The sequence below is a fragment of the Panicum virgatum genome, chromosome 5K, assembly GCF_016808335.1.
Source record: "Panicum virgatum strain AP13 chromosome 5K, P.virgatum_v5, whole genome shotgun sequence".
Classification (NCBI taxonomy): Eukaryota; Viridiplantae; Streptophyta; class Magnoliopsida; order Poales; family Poaceae; genus Panicum; species Panicum virgatum.
Window position 1 is genome coordinate 61,431,291 of NC_053140.1, and position 15,573 is coordinate 61,446,863.

The window sequence follows — 15,573 nt, forward strand, 5'->3', positions numbered from 1 at the left end:
TGTAGTTCGGTGCTTATGGAGTACTATATATTACTCCATCCGTTTCAAAATGTAAGTCATTTTAACTTTTCTAAATTTATATATTTTATTATGTACCTAGACATATGTTATATCTAGGTGCATAGCAAACATTATAAATCTAGAAAAATCAAAACGACCAATATTCACTGCGTTCGGCTGGTCTCCAGCCCTCCAGCGCTATAGTTTTTCTCTCTCATATCGCTCCAGCTCCAGCCTCCAGCCACCAGCCAGGTAACAGTGTTTTTCTCTCACATCACTTCAGCTCCAGCATGCCGAACGCAGTGATTTTGGAACTGAGGGAGTAGCCGCTAGTCCACTACATTTTTCCTCGGTTTTTTGTATATTCCAAGTGGCAACACTCAGGACAACAACAATGGCTCATTGTATTGCTCTTGTTACATGGACTATTGGCTTTGTTTTTAGATTTATCTAAGATTAAATTAGACCTAATGTGCTAATTCTTTCAACAACAATATATAAGCACGCCAGTAAAGTAATTAACAAAGAAAAAGGGAGCAGCCTATGTGGGCAAATATCCATCACCTGAGATATATGGTCACTTTTTTTTCGAGATTGATATATGATCACTTTTGATTTGCAAATATTCATTCTAGAATGACCTTCATTTCAATATAGCAACATGTCTTTTTGAGGAAGGGATACACTTTGAATTCACCTGAGCGGAAATGGTAGCTGCGCCCTGGCGTGTTGGAGTTGGAATGACCAAGTAATCATCATCTAGAGCTGCAAAAAGTGTAATTAATAAACCGTACTTGCATTCCATACACCAAACCTTCATTTCATCCCACATTGCAAACCGTTGGATGAACTTTGTGCAATCTCGATCAGTAGCCAAAGCAGGGCGAAAGGGAAAGGGAAAAAAATAAAACAACTCTCCGGAACCAGGGGCATCTGCATTTTTTTTTTCTAGTTTGAATATAATATACTAGGCAATTATGCCCGTGCATTGCTATGGACAAAGTTGATACAAGTATCGGATACGTATTGGCAATGCTCGTGTGTTAATTTGTAGGAATCTACGTGTCGATGTCCGGACCTCGCGGTCTAGCACCAACTAGTAATGATGCTGCGTGTCCTAGTCCCTAGATGGTTGATGCAAAAAAAAACACAGTGACACTGGATTTATCCTGATTCCGGTCGATGAGGTCGTACATCCAGTAGAGAGAGGGGGCACTATATTATCTTGCACCGGGGTGCTTGTAGTAGGGGATACAAGATTGAGCGAGAGAGGGAGAGAAGCTCCCAAGTCTCTAGATGAGTTAGAACTGATTGAGGCAAGTGCCAATATGGGGAGATGAGTGCCAGCTTGTCTGCCAAGAAGAGAGTCTGTCTAAACCTGCCTTGCTTGTGTGCTCCTCTCTCCTTTTATAGACTCAAGGAGGGACGGATTACATGCGCGGGTGATCCGTGGAGCCGTCTCTTCCTCCCCAAATCGGAGGAGAACAGTTGATAGTTCCTGTTGTTGAGCACAGTAGGGCATGGCGCCGAGCGCGGTCGTCATCCGTGGGAGCCTTTTGACCGTGCCCAAGACGTGTCCTTATCCTGTGGCGCCAGTCGGCGGCGTGGCGATGACTGTAGAGCGCGTTGTGCCTTGTGTTTGACGGGACGGGGCGCCGAGGGTGCTGCTGACGGTGGCCTTGCTTCGGTCAAGGGCCGTACCGCGTTCGAGGGTCACTGCCCATGCTTGCCGAGGATCTTGCAGAGGAGAAAGTATAAAGAGTTGGCGGCATAGTGGTGGTGCAGTGACCGGCACGTCCGCACAGTGCTGGGAACAGCGGCACAGTGACAAGAGCAGGCGGATGGGACTCCGGTCCTGTCCGCTGCGCGGTGTGGCTGCTGACACCGTCTGACTTCCGCCCCATACCGCGGAGTGGTTTGGTCATAAATGTGTCCGTCCCGTCGGTTGGTTGAGATACAGCCCCAGTCTGCCGAGGGAGGGTCTCGAACGAGGCGGAGTTCCCCCTGCGCCGAGGCCCTGCAGAGGGCTCGGCCGAGGGGGCCTCGAGCGAGGTGGAGTTCGCTTGCGCTCCGAGGGTGACTCCTCACCCTCGGGCGAGGCGGAGATGTGGTGCGCTCCCACGGGCCTCGGCGGGGAGACCTCGGAGGTTGCTCTGCGACTTGTGAGGCTTTGGAAGAGCCGTACGGCGGCGTTGGGCTGTGGGCCGAGCTTGCACTTGGGCTTTTTTTACTCTGGGAGAGGATTTGGGCGTCCAAGCGAAGATGACGGCACTGCTTCAGGGGAAGATTCGGCCCGAATGTTTGATTGTGTTTTGCGTGTTTTTAGGGCGTTTTAGTCCCTAGGTTAGAGCGCCCCTAATTATGGTACCCGGCACTACGTGATCGAGTCGTGGACGGAGAGGGATGGTCCGACTCCCATATGGGATGGACTAAGGCCCATCTGTCAATAACATAGACGGACTAAACCAACGCACCAAACTAAAAATTTGGGTGGAAATTTTAATCATTTTAATAATAGGTATAGATATAGATATAGATTTGTAGTTTGAAATTTGAATGTCGTCGCAGTGTAGAGGTTGCAGTAACTCACGTCCTTGGGTTGGGACTTGGGAACCAAACGGCGATCAAATTAGCCGAAGCGGCGTGGTGATTTCCGACGACGAACGCACTAAACTGCTTGGTGGCGCAGTAAATCGCACGCTTCCGTCAAACGCTCCAAGTTCCAAACGATTCAAATCCTCTGCCTCGCCGGGCGCCTCTATTTATTAAGCCCGTGGCATCAGATCGATGCTGCCACCGTTCATTGCATTGCTCCACCCAAACCACAAACCTCTCCAGTAAACAGTAATCCTCCATTCTTTCCTGTGCTAGCTGGCTACGCAGGCCTCGGCAATGGCGCAGGGCGGCTGGTCCTCGCTCCCGGCGAACCTCGTGAACCGCGTCGCTGACTGCCTCCTCGCCACCAACGACCTCGACTATACTACATGGACCTGCGCGCCGTCTGCCACGGGTGGCGCTCCCGTAGTATACTCATCGAGTACAGCATGTGTTCTCCGCGTTACAAGCCCTCAAGTGATCAGTTCGACCAAGAAATCGCTCAACTCATTCTTGCCGAGTCCGACTCTTTGGACTCCTTCCTCAACGGGATGGAGTTTGCGCAGATCGATGGTGGATGATCTACAAGAGCTGGAGGTTGATGATGATGAATATTACCCTTTCGTCGAGTAATTTAGTTATGTATTTATTTTCTTTTAATTTTTCGGTATCAGACCTTCATGCTTGCTGAGTCCTGCATGTTTACCCTTCGTAGTGATGCAGGCGCAGGCATGGTATGCTGCTATCAGATCTTCACTCGATTTCTTAATTTGTAGTCATTCAATAACAGTCTGTCTCTTTGAAATGTTCCTTCAACTATATGCATGTATGGTTGTAGCGCGCAAAAAATGTTTTGATTCATTATATTGGATGTGCTGTTAAACACATGAGAGCTCTTGCTTATAGCATTTGCATATGGCCATCAACTTGCATTGTGTGAATGGTCTGTACAGGCGTCCTCACATCAGAGCTCTTATTAGCATATGGATATGGCTATCAACGTTACAAATTTTCCCTATTTGTATTTTTATTTCTAGTACTGCTAGAACATTTCCGACCCAAAGACGAAGAAGGAGGATAGTTATCCACTGATCGGCGTTGGAGCAATTGTGATCGTGCACTCGTGCCAGTCTTTTCATGCATACTTGATCAGGAACGTATCAGGTGCAAATCAACCTCTCCATGCAAACTATAAAAACTTCAATCTGGATCATCGGATCAACATCCAAAGAGCATGGAAGATTGAGTAATTTTACAATCTGAACCCGCCCTTGATCAGTCGCTATGTGCATGCGTGTCTTTATATTACAATACTACTGTTTTTGTGGTCTTCAGCCTTCTTTTTTTGCTTGCGAGTCTGGCCAGCCGGGCCCCACTACGGCGGATCCGGCCCGCAGCACCGGCGGTGCGTGGGGCGCGGGCGCGCAATGGCGCTCGGTCTCTCCCGGCACGGGCGCCCCTGGTTCTTGCGGCGGCGGCGGAGTGATGGGCTCGGCGGGCTTTTTTATTTTGTTTTTTGTTTTAAGAAAATGTTAGAATTGTAGTGGTATTATCAATTTCAGTAACCGGGACCAAAGTCAGGTCCCAGGGAACACTGGTCCATTGGATGGCCTTTCTACAGTCTCGCCTCTTGGTAGACAAAAGGGCGAAAGGGAAAGAAAAAAGAACGACTCTCACTAGTAAGTGGAGTATAGGAACTATGGCGCCTGTATTTTTTTTCAGTTTGAATATTTTTTTTTTTGAAACCAATCAGGCAGCCCGCCGATTATATTAAAAAGAAGAACGCACAGACTGGGCATTATAACAAACAACACTGGTCAACGCGACCACACAACTCTTGAACTCGACTCAAACAACCGGTTGGATTGGGACGTCAATACGGTTGTGCAACTCAAACTCTACTCCATAAAAAAAACCCACGCCACGCCACTACTACCCAAGAAGAAGCCGATACGCAGCCCATCTCGCAAGCGCCGTCGTCCCCGACGATGTCCTGCACCGACCAGCCGCTGCCGTGCAGAGCTAGCCGGCACAGTCCGCTGCAAGCCAAGTGGCCACCACCACTCCTCCACCATGCCGCCGTCATCTTCATATCACGCAGACACGATCGCAGGTCTCCCAACTCCGGCCGTACGATAGCAGAAGTCAGCAGAGGAGCCCACCGCACCACACCGAAAGAGCCACCGCCATGCAGGACCCCTCGCCGAAGTACCGCTGTGGCACTATGCACCCCAAACATTGAAAAGTGCCGGATCCTGAAAGTCCGAGACAACTCCTCACCTAGGTGGGATTGGGACATCGACCCAGGGCTCAACTCAACGTGTGGGGGCCTCGCCGCATCCACCGCCGCACAACACTCCTCGAACACCACCTTAAAGCGCACGGGGTCTCGCCACCACCGCCGCTGGACTCTCCAAGGATCCGGGTTTGCTTCGCCGTCGAGGGTGACATAGTACCACCGAGCCACTCCAAAACGTTACCTTCGTCGTGCCACCGCTGGAATCTCTGTTGCACCGCCTGCGCGGACAGGAAGCCTCCAGAGACACGGCTCATCCCCGCTACCCAGGTCAGATTGGGACATCAAAACAGGCCTCAACTCGCAATGTCTAGTCGGATTGGGCCGTCGACCAGAGCCTCTGCACACCCTGCCCGGTCGGATTGGGTCCTCGACGCGAGCTGCACCAGCACACGCAACAAATTTATTTATAGAAGAAAAAAAGAGAAGAGGTAGCACACTCTGCCGATGGCCATCGCCGCCATCCGGAATAGCCTAGCGTTGCCTTCAAGAAGGTTGTGTCGCTGAAAAACGCCGACGACGCCAGCCCAAGATGGGTTAGGTTTTCACCCGCAACATCCGGCGTGGGGAGGCCGAGGGGTGCAAAAGGACGCCTCCAAGGAGGGAGCGGCGTCCGCAGACGTCGCCGTCCAAGCTTTCGCCAGCACCCCAGCCAATCCCCAAGGAGCAGCAGCAAACTTGACCGCGGCCAGTGCAGCCGCAGGCCGCGAACGCCGCCGAGCGGAGCCCCACCGCGCCATCTGAGGGCACGGCGAAGACGAGCGCCGCCGAGGGCAGGCCGCCGGAGCCGCCACCGCCAGGCCGCACCGCCGCAGCGCCCCGACGTGCGGGGGCCCGCACCGTGCCGGACCCCGCCGAGCCGCCGCAGCCGGGCCCCTCCGAAGGTGTAGATGTAACACCCCGATGCTAATCATATGCTTGGGTAAGCCTTGCTGAGTATTAGAGTACTCAGGGTTTGGTTGTAACCCTTCTGAGCAGGCTGTATGCCGGAAGACTTCGAGGAAATCGGTGCGTCCTGAATTGGTCAGCCTCTTCCTCCAGGTTGGACGGTCGAGTGGGTTCCGCCTTCTCCGTGAAGTGTAGACAGGTGAGCCTCACATCAGTGGGCAAGATGTGAAGCTCTTTTTTGTCATCGACATTATCTACCGTACTGTATTTTGAAGTTTGTTTCAATCTATTGTATTTTTCCGTTGCGTTTAAACTCTGTATACAATATGTAACGGCGAGGAGTGGGGAGCGGCGCGAGGGGTGGGAGCGGCGGCGGGCGTTTGGTCCGCCCGAGCCGCCCCGAGGAGGACGACGCGGGCGTCTGCGTGGAATGCTATCCGATTTTTTAGTAGTTTGAATATTTGTAGTTTGAATGTCGTAACTCACGTTCTTGGGGAAGGACGGGTCTTCCGTAACATCCACCTCGAACACTAACGCGTGGGATCGAACCCATACGTCTCTGACCCAGGGACGGACGTCGGTAACTCACGTCCTTGCGGGAAGGGCGGGTCATCCAACGGACGAGTCGTCTTCGCTGACTGTCCCGGCCCCTTGGGAACCAAACGATCGAAGCCGAAGCGGCGTGGTGATTTCCGATGAACTTAACTGCAGCAGTAAATCGCTTCCGTCAAACGCTCCAAGTTCCAAACATTCAGGCCCTGTTTCCAACCCATAAACTCCGTAGACACAAAAAAACGTCACATCGAATATTTCGACACATGTATGGAGTACTAAATGAAGTCTATTTACAAAACTTTTTACATGGATAGGCTGTAAATCGCGAGACGAATCTAATGAGCCTACTTAATTCATGATTTGCAACAGCGATGCTACAATAACTACCTGCTAATTATTGATTAATTATGAATTAATCAACATCATTAGATTTGTCTCGCGATTTACAACCCATCTGTGAAAAAAAAATTGTAAATAGACTTTATTTAATACTTCAAATTAGCAAAATTCTAACATAAAAAAATTTTGCGCTGTAACTAAACACGGCCTCAAATCCTCGGCCTGGCCGCCTCTCGCTCTATTTAAGCCCTTGCCATCAGTTGCCACCGCTCATTGCATTACCGCTCTCTTAATTCGATCGGCTGCCACCCAACCACAACCTCCAATAATCCTCCACTCTTTCCACTTTTTCCAGTGCTGGCTATACGCAGGCCTCGGCAATGGCGCAGGGCGGCTGGTCCTCGTGAACCGCGTCGCCGACTGCCTCCTCGCCACCAACGACCTCGACTACTACATGGACCTTCGCGCCGTCTGCCATCACTGGCGGTCATCCACCGCCGACCCCAAGACCAGCCACGACGCCCGGTTCCGCCCTACCCGGTGGGTCGTACTCGACGACGACGCCGCCGCCAGGAGCGACACCCTCCTCTTCGCCAACGCCAGCACCGGCCGCTTCCTCCGCAAGAGCCTGCCGCCCTTCGACAAGCACCAAAAGCACTTCGTCACCACTACCACCGGTGGCCTCATCGTCTTGGCGGGCTGGTACTTCCCGCACGCACCGTGCGTCCTGAACCCCTTCACTGGTTCCTGGACTCGTTTCATGGCACCAATGCCTTGGCGGAAGCAGTTTGCTGCTCATGTCGTTGGCTCTTCTCCCACTCTCGTCTTGGCCTGCTACCGGTCACGCCGGTTGTATTGGGCGGATCCGGACAGCCGGAGTTTCCGTGTGGACTGCTCGTACGCGAGCCCTGCTAGCATGCTCACATTGGCTGGCGGCAGATGCGCTACCGGCCGTGGGCACAGCCCGGTGGAGGTTCACGCAGACGCTGAGCCCCTGGCCAAGGACTACTTTGACCTTGCCATGAGGGCTTCTACGACGGTTCGGGTGGATTTTTTCGTCCTGGAGTTGGACGCCCATAAGATTTTGGTTATCTATGACGCCCATAAGATTGGGAATCATGCTCTGTTCCTCGGTCGGAGGTGCCTGTCCGTCGACGCTACCAAGTTTGCATCCGTCGAAGCTAACTGCGTCTACTTCGCCGGAGACACGGGCACAGGTTTGTCTGACGACTACGCCTTCAAGTACAACCTTAGCACCGAGAAAGAAGAGAGAATCATCCCCGGAGCTGCAAACAGGAATCCAGTAAATCCTGTGCTGAGCAATTTTCCCCGCCCTCTCTCCTTCGTTCAACTCCTTACCCGCTACACCATGGTCATTCCATATTCTGAGCTCTATTTAGAAATAGAGTCCGAAGAAATGGCCTTGGATACTTCTGTTTACTACGAGGATTAGTGCTACTGAATCCTGGACGCTCAGTCCTAGCTTGGTGTTACTGTGTTTCATTTACCCTTTTTAGTTTTTACAGTCGTGGCGAGGTGTCATATTTACACGCCACTCAGTTCATAGAGTCATTCAAGCACTACCATCAACTGATGATGGAGTACTTTTCACATCTTAAATCTGTCTTTGCGTTAGAAATGTTCTGGGATTGATCATTATTAATTGTACTTTACTCTAGGATGATTTGAACTTTTGTGTTTGCCTGTTTTTTTCAGTACCTCGTATATATCTTTTTTTAGGGTAAAACACGAGATTTATTGACTAATAAGGAGACACATTACATTCAAGTTCAGCTTATTGGGCAATTCAACTGGACACTTGCCTCAACCAAATAGCAGAATGCATATTTCTCCTAGCTAGTTGCGCTAAAAGGTTCTCCGCAGACTTTTGCTCATGATTTACCTGAACTATCTCCACCTCTTGCAAAACTTGCAACAAATCCTTCCCTTCCTTAATACGAGACCTGTCCTCCTTCGAGGTTTTGAAGGCACGAACCACACGAGAACAATATGACTCTATAATTACAGGCATATGTACCCATTGAGAAGCCAAGTGTATAGCTTCAACACAGGCACGATGAGGGAAGTGCAGTGGAACGGAACACGCCATGCTGAGAGGCAAACAATCATAAGGTGATCTCTAGCTAAAATGTCAATTCCTGCCCCTCCAGTTTGTTCAACAAAACCACCATCAACATTTATTTTTACCCAGTCAACTATTCGTGGCAGCACCTCATATATTTGATTTTTATTTATTTTTAAAAATACCACCAGTGTCATTTAAAAAAAAAACTCCAATGTCATTAAAAACATGGCTATTGATTAAGTTGGCACTCACGCATTTCACATTTGAAATCAAAAGGAGACTTGTCCCTAAGCAGGACACCGACATTTTGCCCTCTCACTTGGTGACCACCCGACGGAGGAGTCCGTGGCGCAGATTGGTGTTGCCATCCCCGTCGACGACAACACTACATTCTTCGCTTAAGGACACTACTCTAATAGACACCGTCCGGTGCCCTACAGATAGAAAAGACGAGTGTCCAACAATCTTTTTAGTGTCCACAGCTAGGGACTAAAGCATCAGGTTTTCGATTTTAGGCCTCCTCCAGCGGTTGCCCAGCACTGGTGAAATCGTGTTGAGAAGCAATAGAAAAAAGAAAAGAAAAACCGGGAACATGCATTTCTTGATTCCCACTCGGCTCCTTGGCTGCCGCGCCAACAGCTAGCAGCGAAATAATCGCCTGCCGTCGGAGGAGGCCATATAGCTAGCAGGTGATTTCGAAATGGCCGCCAGCGTTTGTGTGAAATCTTTTCTTGGCTCCGCATTGAGTTGTAGTGCAGGCCGAATATAGCTAACGGCCCAACGTAATTCTACTTTAAGGACTTTTTTAATTCTTATATTATTTAATTTTTGATTTTTCAAAAATATATGCCGCAATTTTTTTTTGCAGATCTGGCCTCCTGTCGCCAGTTAGGACATACTATAGCGGTGTTATTGCCGGTTCATCCGGCGGTATGTCCTTGCCGCCAGTTGAACTGGCGACAGGAGGCCAGATCTGCAAAAAAAATTTGAGGCATATATTTTTGAAAAATAAATAATATAAAAATTAAAAAACTCTACTTTAAGTGTACCCGAAATATGGCTTGCGCCACAACTTTGGGAAACTTTTGAAGACCTCTTCTCAAATTTTCACATGGCTTAATTTGCGGTTTTTTCTTTTTTATATTTAAAAAAAAATTAAAATTCCAAAAATATATGTCGGTTTTGGAAAATATCAAAAATATACCCCGGTCGTCCTATGGGGGGCGACAGGGCTCAAATGTAATTTTTTTTCTTCAAATTTGCAACGAAGTCCCTGGAGAAAAAAAAGAGGCGGGCCTGTCGCCCCCCCAACGGGCGACAGGCCCCTGTCGCCCACCCCAGGGGCGACGGGACCCTGTCGCCCGTTGGGGGGGGCGACAGGGTCCTGTGTCCTAGCCAACAAAGCCTATTGAATTTCATAAAATTCCTCCAGCGTCCAAAGATTTATTGTGATATATTTGCAGAAGGATTTGGAAATCGAGTTCGAATTATCATGAAATTTACGGAAGGTGTCGGATGTCAATTTTGGTGGGCGATGCGGCCTCTAAAGGATGACACTAGATAAACTACTTTTCATGTGATTTCGAACTATAAACTTTTTTGTCAGCGCGGATGTCTGGTAGATGCAGATTTCACAAACCTATAATGATTAGAAACTAAAAACGAGATCTCGAAGCAATTCGGACGATTTCGATTATCATTTATTTGTACTTATTAGTTACTTCTACCAATAGAGCTTAGAAGTTCGAAGTAATAATTTCTTGGTTGATTTTATCCTTAACCATTTCTTTTTTTTGACACGAGGAACTCAACATGAATCCACTAATTGCTGCTGCTTCCGTTATTGCTTAAACCCTGGCCACCATTCGCCGCCATTCCCTTTGTCATTTGAGACTAAAAATTCAGAAAAAAAGAGAGGGGTGACGAGAAGTAATAATGTGAACCACCAAATTTTACATCATAATACAACGATAATGAAACACACATCACACATGCAGTGGCATGTCAGAACCCGTTGCAAATTACGGTAAACAGATTCCGGACTAACCTAACATGCCTTAGGTAATTAAAAAAAACAGAATAAACACAATGATGCAGCATGTCACTAGCACTAGGGTAGTCCTAGTAGCCGTACCCCCACGTAGCAAACTGCGTTGAGCCTTCTCCGCAGTATCCACCCATTGCAGGTGGTGCAGGCGGTGGTGCCGGAGGCGCATGGCCCTTCTTCTTGTGACAAGGGCAGTTGCAGTAAGGAATAGTGCATGGTTCATCCTGTGAACCGGCTGCATTGCTGGTATCATCAACTTCGTCGTCTTTGTTACCCTCGCTCACTTCCTCATAATGGTTCACCTTACATTCCAGATCAAAGATCTTTATCTGGAGGTACTCGATGAACTCCTGAACAGAATCAATTGGTGCAGGATCTACCCACCTAGTAAAACCACAGTTTTCTGGAGCATCGGAAGACTGCAAAACAAATTCCAGGTAAGGTGTCTCATTGAAGATAAAGAAATGAAACAACCAAGTATTACCCATGCGTGTGGACATTTAAAGAAACGCCGACCGCCATCCATCCCATCGGTGCACATCTGCACTAAGCAGTCGTCACCATGTCTGCATTTTGGCCACGGTTCTCTACGGTTATCGTATTGTCGAAGAGGAGTTTCATTGGTAAATTCACTCTTGTGCGGTGGCGGAAACTCAAACACTGGTTCCGGAAAGGAATCAGGTCCAAGAGGCCCCTCCCATATTATGGGGTCTCCCTTTCTTCCCCCTTTTCCTTTCCCAAAACCATAGTAATTCTTCCCGCTAGACCCACCTCCAGACATTGGGTATACAATAAGCTTTGGTGTTTGAGTGGTGCTGGGAGTTCACAAACTGGTGAGTATTTATAGGCGCACAAAGGTCTGATAACCGGAGTGTGGAGTGTAAATGAACATGAAAAGCCTATAGTATTCGCACGCTCCACAGCGCTCACTCGTACCACTTTAAACACGGACACGACCTCTCGTTGCTCTTGATTTGTACCCTCGCACGCTCAACACCGCTCACTCCTCCCACTTTAAACAACGACACGACGTCTCACTGCTCATGACTTCAGCACTTGCACGCTCTACAGCGCTCACTCGTGATTATTGCACTGCCCCGACATATCTCATCGCCCGAAACACTGCAGGGCACCGGCCTAATCGTCATAATTTCACTACTCGATGCATCTCTGTGCATGCAGACTCACAGCACTGCATTACTGCCGCTCGGTCGATCGCGCCTAGATGCCGCCTTCCCCACTACATGCCACAGACCTTCGCTGTAGAATGACAGGTCCGTCGTCCTCGCTATAGAGAATGCTTTGAAGGTGAGCTGGTGTGGTTGCCGTGTTGTCACATCTTTTTGAAATGTTGGAAGAGCACTGCTATTAGGTTGTCGTCTTTTGTCACGTATGTCTAGGCAAACAATGCGACATTTGGGAAACCTGTGATCGCCGTGCTGAGCTTTTTAGCAGCAGACCCTGATGTATTTCTTAGTTCTTAATTTTTATCGTTATATTAATGTGTGTTTTTTAGTATTCTAGTGACATGAAAAGCTCCGAAAATATTAAGGAAAAGTTCAAAGATTTCATAGACTCCCGGCTACAACTGCAAATTAATGGTAAAGGCTACAACACACAGAGTTAAGCTCTTAATTTAAAACATAAACAACTAATTGCAGTGGCATGTGCACGCGACAAGATAATTTCTTGTTGCATCTAAACCTACCATACCTTATGGAATGTAAAATGCCGGGATTACATGGTACTACTCTACTGAGTGCACCTAGGATATTTGCCCTTCCTAATTGCTTCGGGCCCGGCTTCCTTCGCACGGCGTGCCCTCTCTCGCTTTCTCTCCCTGTCAGCTTCACGTTCGGCCGCCGCCTTACGATCCACCTCCTCCATCCTCTTGCGGATCTCTTCTTGCTCTTTGTTGCGCTTCTCCTCTTGCTGCTCCTCGTGCTTCATTCGGCGCCAACGTTCTGCAGCCCATCTTGCTTTTTGTTCCACAATGTCCTTTGCCTGCTGCGACTGCACGGTGTCGAACCACTGCATAAAATCACAAAGAGGCGGAGGAGACTTTGTCCAACACAAGTTAGAATCATAATTCAATGTTAGGTCATATAGAAAAATAGCGTATGTTATCCTGCTACCTTGGCCCGGTCTTTGCCATATCGCTTAGGTGGATCATATTCGTAGTTCTCACACATAAAGAACCTCATGCCGTAGTCATCTCCTAAAACCTCAGATTGCATGAACTTGCATAACGAACCGCAGAAGCACATTGGCACATTAATTCCTTTGGGTACGGTGGCTTTACACTTGCTCCACGGAATGTAGGTTGATCCTGACGAAGACATTGGCGCTATAGTGTGGTGCGCCAAATAACAAACCATAATTTAAGCAATGCACATATCGTATACCAAATCGATGCGTGAAAATATAGGTACTGTTATAATTCTATTGTCTTATACTGCAATATCAATAAGGTACTATCATAATTCTATTCTAATGTATAATTATTTTATTTGAAAAAGTCTGTAATAGTACTCAAATTGTAATACTAAACCAGTGTTCTAAAGCACCAAGTCTAATTCAGCTAATCTGCTAATTAAATTAAATTGTTATACAATATCAACGAATTTATACGAAAGTTACCGGTAGATCACAAGTGCGGAATTCGGCAGAGCTTTGCCGCTTCCCTTCTTCTTACCCCTCTCTTTTTTCTGGATTTTTTGAGGTCAAATGAGAGGAGGGAATGAGGGGGGCCTTATATAGGGAGGCTGACCCGGTCGCCCGTGGGGGGGCGAAAGGCCCCCCTGTCGCCCGCAGGAGGGGCGACCGGCCCCCTTGGCGGGCCCACTGGCCTGTCGCCCCTGGGGTGGGCGACAGGGGCCTGTCGCCCGTTGGGGGGGGCGACAGGCCCCCTTTTTTTTTCTCCAGGGACTTCGTTGCAAATTTGAAGAAAAAAAAATTACATTTGAGCCCTGTCGTCCCCCATAGGGCGACCGTGGTATATTTTTGAAATTTTCCAAAACCGACATATATTTTTGAAATTTTAATTTTTTTTAAATATAAAAAAGAAAAAACCGTGCTTAATTTGGTAGGCTTTCGAATCGCACAGATGCAAAAAAAACTGTTGCTGGCCCAAAACTGTTACGGGAAGGTGTTGCCACCATGGCCCCGCGTTGCTGGCCCAAAACTGTTTCAGCTGGCTCCTTGAAGGCCTGGTTATTCCACCCATCCGGCCCAATAATTAGTGCCCGCCCAAGACCTTGAAAGCGGCCCTTGCAGGGCCGCTTTCAATCTTTGCTGGAACCAACTCTGATCATTTTTTCTGCTGCATTTCTGCCCTTGGTCCCTTGAAACCATTTCCCGGATCCTCACAAAAGATAGCGTATTCTAAACATAAACGGAAAGTTTGTGAGGCGGATCAACTAAGGTTGTGTTTAGTTCGCGAAAAAATTTGAGTTTTGGTACTGTAGCACATTTCGTTGTTATTTGACAATTAATGTTCAATAATAAACTAATTAGGTTTAAAAAATTCATCTCCTATGAAACGGTTATACTGTGTGATTAGATATTTTTTTAGCTGCTTAATGCTCCATTCATGTATCCGAAGATTTAATGTGACAGATTCTGTATGATTTTTTTTAAAAACTAAACATGACCTAAGGTCTTAGGCTCCGAGGTACTTGGGGTCCCACGGTGTTTGTCAGTGTATGGGCGCTTGGTAGGGACGAAGTATTATGGGACGATGCAAATGAGTTTAAGACTGAAAAGTTTGAGGAGGATGACGCGATTGATTTCAGTGGCACAGACTTCAGGTTCCTTCGTGGTGGGTGCTGGTTAGAGATGCAAGTTATATAAACTTTAGATTATTGGATCGACTCAAAACGTTGATAAAATAACCTACATTAGCATTGTTATGTAAATACTTTGGGAGGAAAAATAAACTAGAATGGTATGCTATCATAATTAATTAATTAATTAATCCAAAAAGTAATATTGGGTACCCACTTGATCCTTAGTGCTGGTCGAAGGAGGTGCCCGGCTTGACTTCTGGATTAGCCAATATTGACAATTTGAGATAGCACTTGCAAGTCTCTTCTACCACTTCGATTGGAAATTGCCTGATGGAGCAAACCCATATATATATATACATATATATATATATATACATATATATATACATATATATATATATACATATATATACATATACATATATATACATATACATATATATACATATACATATATATACATATATATATATATATATATATATATATATATATATACATATATGTGTGTGTGTGTGTGTGTGTGTGAACTTGATATGTCTATCTTTTGGAAAAAAAAAGAACTTGATATGTCTGAGTCATTTGGGATTACGGCGCGGTTGAAAATTGATCTCTTATTCTTATTGGAAGCTACTCCAATCCACATGTTTCCCATGGATTAGAATCTTAATATTCATCATGATTGATTTGGTTTAGATTATGTACATTATGTCCATTTTGAATATGTGATTAGTCTTGGTTTGGCACACATATAACTTTCTCATACAGCAGACTTTGCCCTGATCCTAGAGCAAGAGTCACCCTCCAGAATCGCTGGGAGGAGTTGCGCCTCCTTTGGGCAAACCAACACAGAAGAGGTTTTGACACATTCTTTGCACTGGTCACTTGGGAAGTTTGGCAAGAAATCCGATCTAGTAATAACCAAGCTTAGCTTGCCACGTCATTTGGGTGGGTTATCTTGCTAATTTTAAAACAAGGA